Source organism: Cyprinus carpio, chromosome A1, assembly GCF_018340385.1.
Source record: "Cyprinus carpio isolate SPL01 chromosome A1, ASM1834038v1, whole genome shotgun sequence".
NCBI lineage: Eukaryota > Metazoa > Chordata > Actinopteri > Cypriniformes > Cyprinidae > Cyprinus > Cyprinus carpio.
In genome coordinates, this window is record NC_056572.1 from 28,137,141 (window position 1) to 28,149,864 (window position 12,724).

Consider the following 12,724-nt stretch of genomic DNA (forward strand, 5'->3'; position numbering starts at 1 on the left):
TGAGGATCTTTGAATGCCAACAGGCTGTAAGAGATTTAAAGGAACAAGGGGAGGGGGTTCCCATAACTGCTATTATTTAAAGCTGCAACATTACTAATCAGGTTCAAAACCAACTGAGCTTCAAGTTGTGCTAGTCTCAGTAGGAAAGCTTGTGCTGTTCCGAATAGTGGTGGCACACTATTGAAAACACTGCTCATCTGAGACAAACACACTGGCCTGGTGTTGATTTGAGCAGCATGTGGATGTCTGTGGGGGAAAAAAAAGAAAAAAAGAGGCATATCTATTTATGAATCATTCAAACTAGTACATTCAGCACCTGGGTCATTATTTTTCTGGATCTATTAATTTATTTAAAAATGCTTTGAAAATGTAATTTATATATAATTCCAGAGTTAATTAACTATATATCATAATGAATAATATAATTTTTTTTTAAACTAAATTACACACACACACACACACACACACACACACACACACACACACACACACACACACAAAGTATATTTACAATATATTTACAAACTTAAGTTATTTTTACTTCTCTTTCTTTCTTTTTATTACAACACATTTTCAATAAATTTAGAGTCGCTAAATTGACGATCTTCCTGAAAATGGTAAAGTTTTTCCAAACTGTATTTTTATCAGCACAAACATTTCTAAGAATTTAGCACATATTCTTTTTTCTTTCAGACCATTTTTTTAACTCCCACTATCTGCTCATTATTCAAAATGGCAATTTAGAGAAAAGCATTTGTTGATAAGCTTTTCCTTTCACCTAGGCCATAAATCCTGAATGAGGCTCAACATTTAGCTCCCAAGTAAGCTTAAAATATAAACTGTGAAATAGTTCTCTGGTGTTGAACATATGCATAAATTCTTTAAAAGCTTAATCAAGGGGCAGTTAGTCTCAACAGAGCAAGAGAGGGCAACTTCCTGAAGACCTTCATTCAGACATGCGCTCATTTCATTACATATAATTAATAACACGCCAGCGGGGTGTTTTTCAAACACTGTGACAGCATGTCCTTGTAACATGAGCAAGAGGTGAAAGACATTTGTCTAGTGTTAAGTTCCACACAGCTGCCATGATTTCAACAACCAGCCAACCACATGGGCCCCGGCATGTGTGCTCTCTCCTGGACAGATCTTTGAGTAATGTGTGTATCCAATAAATAATTATATTTTTTTAGGAAGGGTTGACAAACCATTATACAAAAATCTAGGAGTAACACTTTAGTATAGGGACCAATTCTTACTAGTTGCTTGACTATTGTTATGCCTATTATTAACATATTGTCTGTTTATTATGAAGCACATATTCTTCATGACCATATTCTACATCCTTAATCCTACCCAATACCTAAACTTAACAACTACCTTAGTAACTATTAATAAGCAGAAAATTAGGAGTTTATTGAGGCAAAAGACGTAGTTAATGGTTTGTTAAAAGTGAGAATTGGCCATTAAAATAAAGTGTGGCCGAGCAAGTCTATCTGCCAAAATTACTTTCAAAAATATGATAAAAATAAGTAGTTTTCAATCAAAATGTAGTGATTTACTAGGAGAAATTACATGCTTAGACCCTTGTGAAAAAGTTTTTGTGGAAACCTGCACCTATTTAAAAACTGTACTAACAGATAATAGAATAATAAAATAAAAGACTACATAACTGTACACTTTAATGACTATTTTATGTTTCTTAACATACTTTAGTACACCTTTAAAAAGTGTACTTTTTAATTATGTTAAATAAATATTTTCCAATACTTTTTCATGCTTTAAAGAAGTGCTTATTTTCATGTGCTGCCTGACATAATAACCACATGTAAAGTTCTTGATTTTAATTTTAACTGTAGTATGTAATTCGATATTACATTTAAAGCTAAAAAATTTGTACATTTAAACAATTACAGTAGACGTAATTATATCATTACATATCAAGATTATATAAAAAGCACACTTAAGTTCAACTAATTGCATTTAATATAAATTTAATGATACATTTTAACTGAATTACAAATAACAATGTAGTTAAGTGTCAGTAAACATTGCATTCTCATTTAAGTATATTATTTCAAAGTAGCCTATATTACTTCAGTAATAAGTATGCATGTATACTTCTTTTTCACAAGGGTATTGCCAATGCCAGAAAGCTACAAAACTGAGCTGACTGACTGGTAAGCAGTGCTTTATTCCAATAAATAAAACTAAATGTTAAAGGTTAATGTTGTTTAGCACATCTACCAGGAGGGTTGTTGACACATCATAGCTAATTATGTAAAATGAGACAATCAGTTAGAATATGCCAAAGCACATTTTGTCAAGCTGTCACATTTGGCTTCCTGATGAAATATTGGCTACTTTAGATGAACAGTTTGTCCTTGGTACTACTGCTGTTGAAGCTAAGCAACTCTGTGGTGTCATATGAACAGTGTGTCTGAGCCAGACAGATAACAAAGATATGCTGGATGAATTATGCTTTCTGTTGACATCGGGGAAGTTCTTAGACATATATAATTGAATACACAAAAGTGACCTTCAAAAAGCAGTCAGCGAGATTCCCTTGACTCTCACTCTGCATATTAGAGAGCAATGTTTGACACTATCATTTCATTTAATAGCAGAGCGGTATGTTCCTAAGTGTGATCTCTGATCCCAGCTGGCCTGTAACTGAAATTCCAAGTGTGACGAGAATCAACAACCGCCAGCTTGCTTTCCTGAAGAAATCATCTGAGCCTTCTCACTCTATCTCTCTCACTCATCGGTCACAGATCTATTTAGGAAATCTTATATATAGGCATGATCATCTGATGCAGGATCACTCCCAGAAGTATGTTCAGATTCACACATTCGTCAACTCTTATGTAAGGACTGACATTGAACGATGCAATATAAGTGTAATGATCATTATAGCTCTTATACAATTATTATTATTTTTTTTGCAGGAATGGTATGATGGCCTGAAGACACTGTGTGAAATGTCGCTTGGCAGATAGTGCTAAATTAATAAACTAATCTGATTCACAAACTCCTGTGGCAGATATTTATCATGCTGTCTTCATTCCTGGAAGGCGGGAATATTGGAACAGTCCATGCTGGTCAGATAAGGGCAACCCCATTACATACATACATAAATATGATGATAGAACAGCTTAGCACAATATCTCTGCTCTATATTACTAGGATATGGGGTTTTAGCACATTCTGGAATGAGACCAAAAATCTTGTTAACTCAGAGATTGTTAATGACCCAGCCCCTTGAAAAGGCCAAACATACTGAATTACACAAGCCTCGCCTGAAAAATTCAGGTCTCTGTTACAGCTAAATATGGAAGTAGGGGGAATCCTGTCGCTCAGGTACATGACGTCCTCAAAGACATTACCCAAATCCATATAACCTCTGTTGTCTGTGCTTGTACATTTGATTTATGTATTCCATGAGGTACTGGACAAGGCTTGAGAGGGGAATTCTACTTTAAATTTAAATTTACACACACACACACACACACACACACACACACACACACACGTATATATATATATATGTATATATATAGTATATATATATATATATATATTATGTATATATGTATATATATATATGCACCCAATTCACCTATCATGCAATTATCCGTAAATATTGTTGGGAGTAATATATCTTGCCCATGTCTTGTCAAATATCACTCTACAGATAACAGTCTAAGACTATAGATTAGACTTTAGAGTATAGAAGCTATAGATTTAACCCGAATTAGCAGAACCCAAGAATTGAAGATCAACTCTCACATAATTCAGTATTTATTTAGTGACTATAATGCTTCTGGTAAACTGTTGTGATTTGGAGATAAATGTAAAGACTTTCAATCTGTAGTCAGCCTGTGGGCAACAAGAGACAGAGACATGCATATGTGACTTTGACTTGAGAATAAATTCAAGACCTTGACACCACTCTTGTTAAAGTTCACAATAGATGTTTCAAAATGGAATGCAACAAGTGACAAGGGTTCTCTGGGCACCAAAACAGTTCACAGCCATACATTTCTACACTAGTGTTTAGCAACTTTTGAGTTTTGTCTTTTTAAAACTATTCTAATGCAGAAGCATTACAGCTATTTTCAACTGAAAATAGAAAGTAATAAAACCAAGCTCAATTACAATACTCTAATGCTTCATTCAGGTAAATATTTCTAGCAAAAATTTGTACCTCAAAGTACAAAATAAAAAAGTTAATTGTGAGATATCGTTTAAAGAAGAAATAAAGTCACATTTTGAGAAATAGTCACAATTGTGAGATATAACATTTGCAATTCATGAGAGAAACAGTTACGTCATGAGATATAATGCCACAATTACAGGAAATAAAGTCACAATGTGAGATATAAAATTACACTGTGAGATACAATGTTTCGTTAATAAGAAATGAAGGGAGACATAAAGTTTAATGTATCCCATACAGAGAATGTATAGTGGCTCTAAAGCATAGCGTGATGACACCGACAAACCAGCTTGTCTTTGCATCAGCTGTCGACAATAAAAATAAATGACTGTATGTTAAGAAAAAATGGGAAATCCACTTTGATTAAAAGTTTTTTTTTTACAAGACAGAGATATGGGAAAAATGCAACTTAATTAGGCTGCATGTTTAAATGTATAGCAGTATATTATATATTATAGTATAGCCTGCTATTCATTTAAAAACCAACACAACCCATGCTGAAAGATTCATTCAGGCTCTTCTAACAAAATCCTTACTCACATGTTAGCTGTAGTTAAAGCTGAGCTGGAGCTTCTTTTCCTTTGGAGTGAATTCTTCATTATTTATCACTTCAGACTTCTGAACTTTCAAATGAACACCTAAAACTACAATTTGAAGTACATTCAGATTATTCACTCCCAGTGCAAAAATGTCTTTTGTTCCCGCTGTAAATCTTATGCCACTCCTAACTCCAGTCAGACACACACTGTAACACATTCTTTCTTCTCAGTATGTTTTCATCCCCCTGACTCACATACATGCTTGTCCTCCCAACCCACCACCCCTATCATTTTCCCCTTAAGGCTTTGCCCCCTCCCCTCTGCTTTGGCAAGCATTCATATGCTCTCATATGCTCTAAACACACTTGACAATATCCGACAATATTAAGTTACACACTAAAATGACTAGATAATGATCAGCACTGTAGTTTTAGGGTTCAAACAACCAAAAAGTTGTTTAGAATAAATGACTGATCACAGGATTAGCTTTGGAATGTTTCATACATTGCTTGGCATTGGACTCTGTTCTGTTATAAAAGGATGTTCAAGAAACTGATACTGAAAAGAGAGAGAGAGAGAGAGAGAGAGAGAGAGAGAGACAAAGATTATTGGAGTACATTTTACAATAAACTAGCAATTCTAAAACTTCTTCTTTTTCTTTCTTTCTTTTTTTTTTCTCAGAGTGGTTAATATTCATACCCATTCAGGAAAGAATCAACAATTTATATATTACTTTTCTTATACAAGGAGGTTCTGCTTCTCCTTTGTGGTCACGGACTTCACAAAACAACTCCAATGAAGTCCAAAAAGTGTGCAGATTCAGAAAAATATTGATACAATGTCATGTCTACGTCACTTTTTCTTGAGAGAAATTACTGTTAAACCTCGTCTCCTACTGTACACTCGTACTTACTTTGTACTAGGTGAAAAACAAAAATGTGAAAAAGAGTATTATGTCCGAATTCAACAGTATTCATAAAACAGTAAGTTCCCAGATGACCTAGTTCTGATGACGCCACGGGACGACTTGTGAATGGCAGGGAAGCAACCCTACAATGACAAAATGATGAATGTCCTAATTATGTTACAAACAGTCATTCTACTACATACTTTTTTTTTTACGGTTGCAAACTACTTAAAAGAATGAGCAAAATACTCAGAACACTGCGCTTAAAGGGATAATTCACCCCCCAAAATTAAAATTCTGTCATTAATTACTCTCATGTTGTTCCAAACCCATAAGACCTTCGTTAATCTTCGGAACACAAATTAAGATATTTTTGATGAAATCCGAGAGCTTTCTGACCTGGCATGACCAGCAATGACAACTGCCACATTCAAAGCCCAGAAAAAGTAGTAAGGACATCATTAAAATAGTCCATGTGACATCAGTGGGTTCAACCTTATTTTTATGAAGCTACGAGAATACTTTTTGTGCACAAATTGTGAATAAAAATAAAGTCATTATTTTTGTTTTCTTTCACACACAAAAAGTATTCTCGTACAGTAAGTGCTACAAAATGAACGCAAGACTAAATATTACAGGCTTAAAGATAATACAAATAATAGGACACACTTGAAAACACCTGGCAGCTGTTTTGTAGCAAATGTCATTGAACACATTTTTGCTGTGGCATTTAGCATTCACATGGCTTTAACCAGCAGATGTCCTCAGAGCGCAGAATTGGAGTGCTTTGAATAGTAGTGAATCATTTTGTAGAGCAGTTGCTTCAATTTAATTTTCAAAAGTCTCAGTAGGTCTCCCCATCATACTAGTGCCAAGACTGCATGTCATACAAGGGTGGCCAACCCTAAAGATTTATAGGGTCATTTGGGGGATTAGGATAAAAAAAATAAAAAAAAATAAAAATTCTCCTTCACAGGCTCACATAGTACCATAACTATAAAACGGAGTGACCATGGGTATGTATATGTTACATTTAGCTAATTTATTTGATTGGTATGCATTATATCCCACACGGGTCTATATAATGTTTTGTGTTTTCTGCAAAAATCACATATTTTCATAAAGCATGCAGGGCATGACATGAAGCTAATCAAGCAGCGACAAACATATGCAAACAAAATGGGTGAGTGGGCACCGCATACCTAGGTCGTCTATGACTAGACCAAACACGTATTGGATGAGACAATCTCATTGAGTGGAGAACATGTTGATATAGTAACTGTCGTAGCTTCTGGGATATTTTCGTAGCTTTTTGGTGTATTCTTTTTGTTATACCATCAAGCCAGGTATGATATTTATTTTCAATTTTAATCAGATAATACTCTATATATTTAAGAGTTAAAACTATACCGTGTTCACCTTATATAGGACTTTATCTTGAAATCAGTCTTTTTGTCCAGGCTTGTTACCAAATGCAGTACTATAATCATCTGTGATTCATTTGTGATTCAACAACCATATAAAAACCTATTGTGTGTATATTTGAAAATTGTAAGGGAAATAATCTATTTCTGTTTAAAATTGTAGATATTTCTATTATTTTATATATAAAATAAGAAAATTATTATGACAATCTATCTTTCATTTCCCCAGCTCTGTTCAGCCATGTGCAATTCATCCTTCATAATCTGGAATGCATCTATTTTTGAATGGTACTGCATTTGTGAAGGACATTTTGGAACTTATTTTGTCCTTTTCACTTCAATACTTTGCTTCATTGTGGGCAACACCAGTCCATTGCTGGTTCCTCGGGGTCCATCTGCGTGGGGAACATCAAACCAAACTTAGTGTTTTTCCACTGAAACATCACTCATTATTGGAGGTTTTTTTATTGTTTTTTCATCAATGCATTGTAGACATCATTGTTGTCAGATATCCCTCTAAATTGGGCCAGAGCATGCTTCACTTTCTTATTGGTCTCTGCTGGACTTTCAGACCTCTCATCCAGATCTGCATGTGTATGAACATATTTGGCAGTGATTCATCCAGTCACATTCTGAGATATAAACACAAGGGCACATCCAGTACAGGATTGCACTGGTATTAGCAGCTTGGCTAACTGCTTTGGGAACAGCATGAGGCTTGTTTTCCCAGTGGGATATATTACTTCCAAGATCATATATTCTTTGTGGGTTTTTGCATTGCAGTGATAACAACCCCGTTTTGCTGTGCCTCTGTCCTTCGCACTTTGAAGCGTCCAGGACCAGGAGATCGAAAGAATGTAGAGATGACAGGGAAAGACAGACTCAATAAAACAGACAGAGGCAGAGCTGTTGAGAACAAGCAGAAAAGGAAGGCCTTCAGAATCATCTCTCATATTCTAGTGTCTATCCTGGTTTGTTATTTACCTCTAGTAGTAACTTATTTTGTACGCATATCTAATATCAGTAAACCTTCTTATATATGTGAAGCTGTTCCACTGATTCTGTCAGTCACCCCAAGTACTCTGCTCAGTTAATTTCAATAACTCTCGTCAGAATGTACAGTGAAGGCCACCTGAAAAAACTACTGTGTTTTCATTATGTCTTCAAATGAAAGGAATATTGCATTGAAATGATTATTTCAATAATTTACGTATGTGACTTGTGCAAATACAAAAGTAGAAGTACCATTATTAACACATAGAACGCTGTGGCCTCTGTGAATCGCGCTATCATTTTCTTTAGTGATTTATGATAAGTGGGCCTACAGTTGCTGTTGAGAAATAAAATTGTGACCCTGGGGACAACAAAAAAACAGTACATAAGTGTCAAATTTTTCCAAATTTAGATTTAACACCATCGGACGTGAAATAAATAAACTTTCCATCTGGATTTATGTTTGTAGGATAGGACAATATTTGGACCCGGTACAAATAGATCGAGACCGACGATCCGAGGAACAATTCTTTAACACTTTGGAAATCTGAGGGTTGCAAACAAAAAAAAGCACCATATTGAGAAAATCATTCTTTAACGCGTCCCAACTTTGAAGTTTCTTAACAATGCATAGTCCTAATCCACAAAAGAGTTTTCCAATAGTACCTAGGCAAACTACAAATATCTTCCATGGAACATGAAATTAATGTCCTAATGATTTTTGTCGGGATAAAAGCAGAAACAAATCCATCATTTTGCCCACATTACAATGTGTTTTTTGGCTATAGATCCAATTATAACCCCAGCGACTTAGGACTGGTTGTCTGGGTCCCAGTGTCACCCATTAAGTTGTTGTTTCGTTATTTTGAATCATATCCTAGGTTTTCATTAGGCAAACCGTTTACATGCTAATTTAAACATACTGTTTCAGTGGAATCCAATGTACAATCAAGCAAGGGAAACACAAGCATTAAAATAAACCCATGAGCTTTTTAATTAACAAGTGTTTAATGTGAAGGCACAATTCAAATATTACCACAAAGGGTCCAATAGTTTTAAATGAAAACGGCAAGATTATCAACCCAGTGTTCTTGTAAAATGGTCTAGCCATGAAGAGATCATTGATAATCTGTCAAAAAATAAAACAAACAAACAAAACAAACAAACAAACAAAAAAAAAAAAGGGTATGCTATAATACACATCAACAACAGGAATACAGGTGTTTCTACAAACACAAATGTACTGATGGTTCTATTCAAATTTTCACCCAAAATTTGTTTTGTACCATCCACAAACATAAGATGTTGAAATTGAAAAAACAAAAATGATTATGATAGACATACTGATGACATAGGCTAAAACATAATGGAAAATTCTATTGCAAATATACCAGGGAATAGACACTTTTCTTGGAGATACCATCAGGTACTAACAGGTCACGACCATGTAATAAACACGCCCATTCTTCCATTGGCATATATTCCTCGTGGTTTTTAATGTGTTGTGTGGGTGTGTGTGTGTGTGTGGGTGTAGTGTGGGTGTGTGTGTGATATGTGTGGGGTGGTGGGTTTTAAACCTCTGAGAAGTTGTGTGTAATTGTGAATCCGGTTACTTATCACTCAGGCTTGAATTTTTTTTCATCCCCATTTCAATGCCACTATACATTTCTTTATTTTCTCCCACCTTGCAAATTGTAAATCAGAACTCTATAAAACAAGATATAAAAATAATAAATATAGAAATGAATCTATGTGTCTGTATTGTAAACTCATGGACTTAAAATGTATGACAGCACCAGTATGGATATTCTATGTTCACATATTTATATTCCCCGCGCCATATATTGATTAATGACATGAGCTTCAAAACAGAGGCACCTATGGTGAAACAGAATATTAGTAAACACAAATACATTTATATAGTGCCCATTGAACCAGGATACGCGACAGATTGAGTGGCATTTGTAGGCTTTGATTTTTTACCCAGTTTTAAACAGAGGCACTTTTGGTAGCTTGTTGCTATTGGGATCAAAAACAGTTCTTCAATATATATTTGCATGCTGTAACATCAATCCAGGTATGACATTTCTTTCAATCATTTAATTCATACTTCGATTTAAGGATTAAATTAATTGGGCAAATTGGATCCAGAAATCAATACTACTAAATAAAATGCTTTTAAAATATGAATCTAATGGTTTTAAAGGTTTCAGTGGTATAAAACATTAGATGGCATTAGAATAAGCTGTAATGAAAATGTTATTGGGCCAACACACTGACCCATTTCTGTTTTCCCCAGAATGTGCAATTCATCAACAATACAACTTTCATTTTTGATGAATCAGTGGATTGGTTCTGCATGTGTGAGGGATATATTGGCCCCTATTGTCACTTTTTTTTGACTTCAATAACTGTGCTTCACTGTGGGCACACCGATACATTGCTGGTCCCTCTGGGTGTTTCTCCATGGGAACCTTAAATCCAGCTTGGTGTTTCCACTAAACCTCGCTATCCTGGAGCTGTTTTTTTGCATTCAATTGCTTATACACATAATCATGATCAGATTTCCTTCTGTGGAGGGTTACCGTTTAGCTAATGTTCTCATTGGTTTTAGCTGGACTTTTAGACCTCTTCTCTTCAGATCTGCATGTGTATTGAACAATATTTGGCAGTGATTCATCCAGTATGTCCTGAGATAAAAGCCCATCAAGTACAGGATTGCACTGGTAGCAGCAGCTTGGCTAATTGCGGTGTGCAGCAGCTTGAGGGGGTTCATTTCGATTAGGGAGGTAAACTATTTTAAAGATCACATATTCTTTTTGGTTTTTTGTATTGCAGTGGTAATAACTTTCCTTTTGCTGTGCCTCTGTCCTTCAAGCCCTGAAGCGTTCAGGACCAGGAGATCCACAAGAATGTAGAGATGCCAGAAAAGACGAGACACAATAAAACAGACAGAGCGCCAAGAGCTGTTGAGAGAACCAGCAGAAAGGAAGGAAAGCCTTCAAGAATCATCTCTTATATTTTGGCATCTATTCCTGATTTGTTACATCCCTCTGGTTTCAGTTTACTTTATGGATATAGCTAAAATCATTGGGTAGGTATATATATTTATGTGAAGTTGTTCCACTAACTCTGTCCTTCACTATAACTGCCGCAGTATTATTTGTACCACCATTAGGCAGGATGTATTGCGAGAGAGCCAGCTGGCTTCAAGCACATAATGTGCTTTTCAAAAAGAACAAATAAAGGAAAATAAGACAATGTGAAAAAAGAAATTGTTGCTGCAGAGATGATTAGATTTTTAGATTTCTTACAAGAGAAGTGACAGTAAGCTAGGACACAATATGGCTGTGATGATGCCAGTTTTTTGTGTTCCCCTGTCTTGTGTGGTAAGGACTCTTGTTTATTCTCCATATATTTCTGTGCTCACTTCCTTGTTCAGTTCCTGCTTCCCTGTCTGCCTTGCTGCCTTTTTTTGTCTCCATAGCTGCCCTTGTTAATCACCATGACAACTAATCACTCCACCTGTCTCTAAGCGGCTACTAAGTTAAACATGGTCCAGAAGTATTTGATAATTTGTATAAAATATCAGTGTTTTTGACAAAAAATAATTTAACCTTGTTGTTGCAAATTGTAGATAAGTTTAATCAAGTTTAATAAGTTTAAATAAGTTTAATAAGTTTAATAATGTTTTTCAGTCCACTAGAGTCTGTAAATTCCTGTGTATGGGTGGTTTCATTTTTTCTTTTTTTTTCTTCATAAATTTGATTTAAATGTAATAATAAAAAAAATTGGTCTGATAAAAAGGTTTTATTATGCAGAAATAAATTTGCACACTGAATGAGACCAATGTCTGTCTAAAAAAAACAATCAAGACTAAGGTGCAAAGCATTTTTATTACAGCAGATCATATTTATATTCAAATATAAGCATTATTATAAGATTTATTTTGAGCCAGCCATATCATAAATATGCTGGACACAAAATGAAATGAACTAAAACAACAGGTACAGCACTATGCAAGCACAATATGAGTAGCCACAGATCCAGATGAACAAGATGTAACATGGTGGATGAGAAGTATTTTGTTTGTAGTCTGATTTTCCATAGTTCTATATGCATGCAGTTTATAGACAATCCTTCTCGACCAATGTTAGTTTGTTTATTTATTTATTTAAGAGATGTGTGATATTTTTTTTGTGCTTGACATGTATGGCTCAGGACAAACCTGCTCTTGGTCAGGATTTGTCCGCGCAGCCAGAAATTAAATCACAGCTGATCCAGATAATGGTGGCAAGGTGGAGATGTCTGAAGATGTCCAGGGAGCTTCAGGTCATGTTCACACAACAGCAGAATACAGTTGTCAGTTCTTTATTTGAGTCCTTAATACAGTTGTCTTTACACATGGTACACTTATTTACAGGAGTGGTAACTGCATATTATATAACCAAACTAGTTGCCTATCATATTTATAATGTGTATGCACTACACTTCACAAACTTGTGTGTTGTGTAGGTTTTCAAAACTTACAGCAAATATTACAGCTTTATAATATACAGTAATACTAGGGCAACTCCAATCAGTTTTAGTGAGTAAGTGAGGTGTGAGAAGTAACATGACGATGGCAGCTAAAGCCATGATT